We start from the raw sequence: 7,500 nt of genomic DNA on the forward strand, positions 1-7,500 counted from the left end.
AGTCCTCCGGCTTCGACGTCAGGTCCTTCGTCAAGGACTTCGACTTCGGGACTCTGGGCCTCCTGGCCGTCGTGGCCGTCGTCTTCGTCCTGGCCTTCGACGGGCTGGCCAAGCTCTTCCCGGCCTACCTGGGCGGCGCCGCCGCCTACGGCAGGAGCCTCCTCTCCGCCTCGTCCAAGGCCTGGCCCGGCATCAAGAGGGACCTGGTCTCGGAGGACCCCAGAGGCCGAGGACGCTCCCTCGAGACCTTGACTCCTGTCCTCGACGCCCTGCACGCAGCTGTCCTTCGCTGGGAGTTGGAGGAGGACTAGGAGGACGGCCCAGTCGAGGCTGAGGAGACTTCTTTCTGAAAGATGACGCGGACTCTGCTGGCAGAGTCCTCAGTTACCACATGCTGCTCACCTCAGGAAGGCCTACAATAGCACCTATTTATTTTTAGAATAAAGAAATGTTTTTATTGATCAATTTACTTTTCATAACACCTTAACAAAAAGGAAAAAATCATTTAGAGATCTATGAAGTCATGAACCACACATCATCTTTAATCGTTCACAAAAGCCAGTAATCCATCATGTTTCGAAATCAGCATTATTCCCCACCCATCCCTGGTCTTTTTTTTCATAGATTCAATTTTTCTCAGCAAAGTATTTAGATCTTTAGTCCATTCACATGTGGAATACGCCTGTTCCGTATGGTTTCCAAAATATGTTTAGGTCTGTATTACAAGGATGCGAGATGATGGAGTCTTTCCCTTGTAACTCTCATTCCTTTGCTCGACGCTCGGCAAGGCATATCAGTATTGTGGAGCACTAGAAGGATTGTCATTGTGCGAGGTCTGTTGTGTTTGGTGAAGGAGAAGGAGAAGGAGAATAAGAGGAAGAAGAAGGAAAAGAATGGGAAGGAAAAGAAAAAAGAAAGAAAAGAAGAAGAACGTGTAAAAAAGGTAATAAAGAAGAGCAAAGTGAAGAAAAAGAGGAGGGAAGAGAAAAAAAACCCATTAGGATAGATAAGAAAAATAGGAAGAAGAAAGAAAAGAATAGGAGGAAGTATTTTCGTTGTTTGATGTGAAGAATATATCCACATCCGTCTTTTGCATTTAACAGACAAACAAGCAAACAAACAAACTAACTAAAAAATAAATATATAAATCGATAAATGAATAAATAACAAACAAACAAACAAACCCGATTTTCCCAACCATGATCTTCGACCCTAAACGGGTGTGGTGTCGCCCCTTTGCCCATTTTGTTTTGGTGACAACCAAACGATTTCATTCAGTTGAAGAGGCCTGACAGAATTGGAGGCACCGAGAGCGGAGAGAGAGCCTCTCTTCGCCTGAACAAAGTTACCTATCGGGGCATCAGACAAAAATGTATTTCAAGACCAAGTTTACTTCCAAAGGGCTAATTAAATTCATCTTTAGCGCCTGTAGGAGGCTACCCCCTACCTAAATAAAATCGACATTTGCAGCTAAAGATATATATGTATATATATATATATATATATATATATATATATATATATATATATATATATATATATATATATATGTATATATATATATATATATATATATATATATATATGTACATATACACATATATATATATATACATATATATATATACATATATATATATATACATATCGATAATTTTTTTATGACAGTTGCATGCAGGATTCGAACCCGCTGTACTCGGCCATCCGTAAATTACCCTCCCAGTGCCCTAACCACTAGACCACAGAGACTATAAAATCCTTGAAACCTGGAATCGAACTGATTCCCGAGGGAAGGAAGATCACTTATTACGGCGATCCGAAATTCCTGTTTTACTCAAGGACCAGCCCACCAGTGGTATGGGGTAAGGACCGGGTCGAACCCCTTTCACGCTTATCGCCATTGTAACTATGTAAAACAGGAATTTCGGATCGCCGTAATAAGTGATCTTCCTTCCCTCGGGAATCAGTTCGATTCCAGGTTTCAAGGATTTTATAGCCTCTGTGGTCTAGTGGTGAGGGGAGTGGGAAGGTAATTTACGGATGGCCGAGTACAGCGGGTTCGAATCCTGCATGCAACTGTCACAAAAAAAATTTATCGGTTTGATGTCGCTGCTATTAGCGAATTACTCTCATAGTTACAATGGCGATAAGCGTGAAAGGGATTCGACCCGGCCCTTACCCCATACCACTGGTGGGCTGGTCCTTGAGTAAAACAGGAATTTCGGATCACCGTAATAAGTGATCTTCCTTCCCTCGGGAATCAGTTCGATTCCAGGTTTCAAGGATTTTATAGCCTCTGTGGTCTAGTGGTTAGGGCACTGGGAAGGTAATTTACGGATGGCCGAGTACAGCGGGTTCGAATCCTGCATGCAACTGTCACAAAAAAAAAAATTATCGGTTTGATGTCGCTGCTATTAGCGAATTACTCTCATATATATACATATATATACATATATATATATACATATATATATACACACACACACACACACGCACACACATATATATATATATATATATATATATATATATATATATATATACATACACACACACACACACACATATATATATATATATATAATAATGTATATTATATATATATATATATACATATATATATATATATATATTTACATATGAAGATCCACGTAATATGGCCAATACCGTAAAGAAATGTAGCATAGTTTTTCTACATCAACACAATATTTCATTAAAAAGTAAATAGATATGTTCCTCTTATTTGCATTTGATATAGACTTACAGGTCATCACACGAGAAATGATCAATTATCTCACATGCCATGTCAGGGAGCTATAATGACTTTCCAGACTGCGAAAGACACTTTGGGGAACTATAGGCCATTTCTTTAGACGTTCTCCTGATTGGCTAAAAAAAAAATCCATTTAAGACCAACAATAATCAAGGAAACGTCTTTTATTATACTGATCGATATCTATTTAGATTATGGAAATACCTCACGTTGGAAATGGTTTAAAGCTTTCTCTGTTAACTTCTTGACTACGATGATGTTCTTTGCACACTTGGATCTGGCCATCAACGAAGGATTTTGTTCAAACAAGGGCAAGACACCGTGGTGGAGGGGGGGGGTCGAGGGGGATATCGTGAAGGAGGAGGAGTCGCCTGCCACGGCGATGGAGGGGGAGGGGGATGAGTTTGCGAAGAGAAGGAACGCCTTGCAATGTCCGTGCCGACATAACATCACACCTAAAAAGGAATCGGACGACGACTTGGGACGCGGACTATGCCGACGAGGAAATCTCTGGCCCAATCTATCTCGAGCATGGCACACCGACGACGCCAAAGCCTTTACCCATCCCCCCCGGCCTCTTCTCCTCTCCGTTGCACTGGGCTGCTGAAACGAATATCTCCATGTCCTTATCAATTGGAAATCTTCCCTTTTTCAATTACATAATTAACACCCATAGGGTTGATTTGGTTACAAGAAGTAAACATTTAAGCGAACTACTCTTTTTTTTAGTTCTTAATACGAAAATTCTTGATATCTGATTGGAAAACAATGTTCAGTCAACAGGAATTGACAGGGGTATTTGGTGCACAGTCAAAACTGATTCGTTTGGATACTAGTAAATGTTTGTGATGATCTTGGCTGTAATCATTGATTTTTGCCACCATCCATATAACGGGGAAAAGGCCATTTTGCATAAGTAAATAGGTATATGTGGGTATATGATATGTATGTATGTATGTATGTATGTATGTATGTATGTATGTATGTATGTATGTATGTATGTATGTATGTATGTATGTATGTATGGATGGATGGATGGATGTGTGTACGTACGTGCATACGTATGTATGTCTGTGTATGCATGTATGTATGTATGTATGTATGTATGTATGTATGTATGTATGTATGTATGTATGTATGCATGTATGTATGTGTGCATGTATGTATGTGTGTATGTACTATTTTATTCAAGTTACAAGCACTGTGTTTCTTGTTCCTCTCTGAGCCAGTATGTAAATATTTGTTTTGATAAATGGGCCGGTATGGCTGGCATGCATTCCCCGGATCTTTATTCTGGAACCGGATGCTGAGCGCTCGTTTGACGTAACAGGAGGAGGAGGAGGAGGAGGTGGCCGGATCTCGGGACGCGATTCCGGTAAGTCCTGACCCTTTCCTTTCTCCACCTGGAACTACAAAAGGTCCCCTGCGACGTGATCACCAACACAACGTAGCAAGCACTCAGAGCGCTCACTTCAGCAAGAAGTACTTGTTCTCAAATATTTTTCAAAAAGAAATCAATAGTAAGTTTCTGTTGTTTAAACGGTCGTTTTGAATCGTATATTGTGATATGGGTGCGCAGTTTTTAATCGAGACAGTGATTCTATACTTTTGTGTTTATCTTTGAAACTGTGAAAGTATCGATAAGGAACCATTGCCAAATCCTCATGTTCTCTTTGTCTCTCTTCAGACCGGACCATGTCGGCCATGCAGACCCTGACCTCCCTGGCCCACCACGCCGAGCGGGCCCTCCAGTCCTCCGGCTTCGACGTCAGGTCCTTCGTCAAGGACTTCGACTTCGGGACTCTGGGCCTCCTGGCCGTCGTGGCCGTCGTCTTCGTCCTGGCCATCGACGGGCTGGCCAAGCTCTTCCCGGCCTACCTGGGTGGCGCCGCCGCCTACGGCAGGAGCCTCCTCTCCGCCTCGTCCAAGGCCTGGCCCGGCATCAAGAGGGATCTGGTCTCGGAGGACCCCAGAGGCCGAGGACGCTCCCTCGAGACCTTGACCCCTGTCCTCGACGCCCTGCACGCAGCTGTCCTTCGCTGGGAGTTGGAGGAGGACTAGGAGGACGGCCCAGTCGAGGCTGAGGACACTTCTTTCTGAAAGATGACGCGCACTCTGCTGGCAGAGTCCTCAGTTACCACATGCTGCTCACCTCAGGAAGGCCTACAATAGCACCTATTTATTTTTAGAATAAAGAAATGTTTTTATTTGTAAACTGACTTTTCATGACACCTTAACAAAAAGGAAAAAAATATTTGGAGATCCATGAAGTCATGAACCACACATCATCTTTAATCGTTCACAAAACCCAGTAGTCTATCATGTTTCGAAATCAGTATAATTTCCCACCCATCGCTGTTTGTTTTTATAGATTCAATGTCCATCAGTAAAGTATTTAGATCTTTAGTCCAATCACACGTGCAATACGCCTGTTCCGTAGGGTTTCCAAATTATGTTTAGGTCTGTATTACAAGGATGCGAGATGATGGAGTCTTTCCCTTGTGACTCCTTTGTGACTTACTCCTTTGCTCGATGCTCGCAAGACATATCAGTATTGTGGATCACTAGAATGATTGTTAATGTGCGAGGTCTGTTGTGTTTGGTGAAGGAAAAGGAGAAGAAGGAAAATAAGAGGAAGAAGAAGGAAAAGAATGGGAAGAAAAAGAAAAAAGAAAGAAAAGAAGAAGAACATGAAAAAAGTAATAAAGAAGAGCAAAGTGAAGAAAAAGAAGAGGAAATAGAAGGAAAAGAAGAAAATAAAAGGAAAAATAAGAAAAATAGGAAGAAGAAGAAAGAAAAAATAGGAGGAAGTATTTTCGTTGTTTGATGTGAAGAATATATCCACATCCGTCTTTTGCACTTAACAAACAAACAAACTAACTAACTAAACAAATAGATCAATAAATAGATAAATAACAAACAAACAAACAAACAAACCCGAGTTCCCCAACCGTGATCTTGGACCCTACACGGGTGTGATGTCGCCCCTTTACCAATTTTGTTCTGGCGACAAACAAACGATTTCATTCAGTTGAAGAGGCCTGACAGAATTGGAGGGACTGAGAGCGGAGAGAGAGCTTCTATTCGCCTGAACAAAGCTACCAAGGGGCATCAGATTAATAATGTCAGTCCTTAGTGCCTGAAGGAGGCTAACCCGGCCTAAATAAAATCGACATTTAAAGCCAAAGATATATATATATATATATATATATATATATATATATATATATATATATATATATATATATATATATATACATATATATATATATATATATATATATATATATATATATATATATATATATATATATATATATATATATAAAGATCCACGTGATATGGCCAATGCCGTAAAGAAATGTAACGTAGTTTTTCTAGATCAACACAGTATTTCATTAAAAAAAATATTGAGATGTGTTCCTCTTATTTGCATTTGATATAGACTTATAGATAGGTCACCATACGAAGAAATGATAAACTACATCATATGCTATGTCAGCGAGTTACAATGACTTTTCAGACCTCGAAAGACACTTTGTGGAGCTATAGGCCATTTCTTTATATGTCCTCCTGATTGGCTTCAGAAATCCACTTAAGACTGCCAAATCAGCCAAGACTTTTTTTTCCTCCGAGTTAAACCCAAGCGGATATTTGACGCCTTGTCGTCTGTCATTAAACACGACACTGACTCTCTTCATATATTTTGTTCTAACCCAAACAGACGAACTTTCTCCAACTGAAATTGTTCAGGCACTGTTTGACATCTTCATTACGGTGATGACCTTTACAAATTTGGTCCTGGCTATTACTGAACGATTTCTGTTCAGATTAGGGAAAAACCTCACGATGAAGTTCTTTGCAAACTTGGCTCTGGCCATCAACGAAGGATTTTGTTCAAACAAGGGCAAGACATCGTGGTGGAGGGGTCGAGGGGGACATCGTGAAGGAGGAGGAGTCGCCTGCCACGGCGATGGGGGGTGGGGGGGAGGGATGAGTTTGCGAAGAGAAGGAACGCTTTGCAACGTCCGTGCCGACATGACGTCACACCTAGAAAGGAATCGGACGACGACTTGGGACGCGGACTATGCCGACGAGGAAATCTCTGGCCCAATCTATCTCGAGCGTGGCACACCGACGACGCCAAAGCCTTCTCCCGCCCCCAGCCTCTTCTCCCTGCTTCTCAATATGTCCCCTCTCCGTTGCACTGGGCTGCTGAAACGAATATCTCCATGTCCTTATCAATTGGAAATCTTCCCTTTTTCAATTACATAATTAACACCCATAGAGTTGATTTGGTTACAAGAAGTAAACATATAAGTGAATTACTCTTTATTTCAGTTCGCAATACGAAAATTGTTGGTATCTGATTGGAAAACATTGTTGAATCAACAGGAATCGCCAGAGGTATTTGGTGCACAGTCAAAACTGATTCGTTTGGATACTAGTAAATGTTTGTGATGATCTTGGCTGTAATCATTGATTTTTGCCACCATCCATATAACGGGGAAAAGGCCATTTTGCATAAGTAAATAGGTATATGTGGGTATATGATATGTATGTATGTATGTATGTATGTATGTATGTATGTATGTATGTATGTATGGATGGATGGATGGATGGATGGATGGATGGATGGATGTGTGTACGTACGTGCATACGTATGTATGTCTGTGTATGCATGTATGTATGTATGTATGTATGTATGTATATATGTATGTATGTAT

This window comes from Oratosquilla oratoria, chromosome 31, assembly GCF_046742065.1.
Source record: "Oratosquilla oratoria isolate Oo_2021 chromosome 31, ASM4674206v1, whole genome shotgun sequence".
Lineage (NCBI taxonomy): Eukaryota > Metazoa > Arthropoda > Malacostraca > Stomatopoda > Squillidae > Oratosquilla > Oratosquilla oratoria.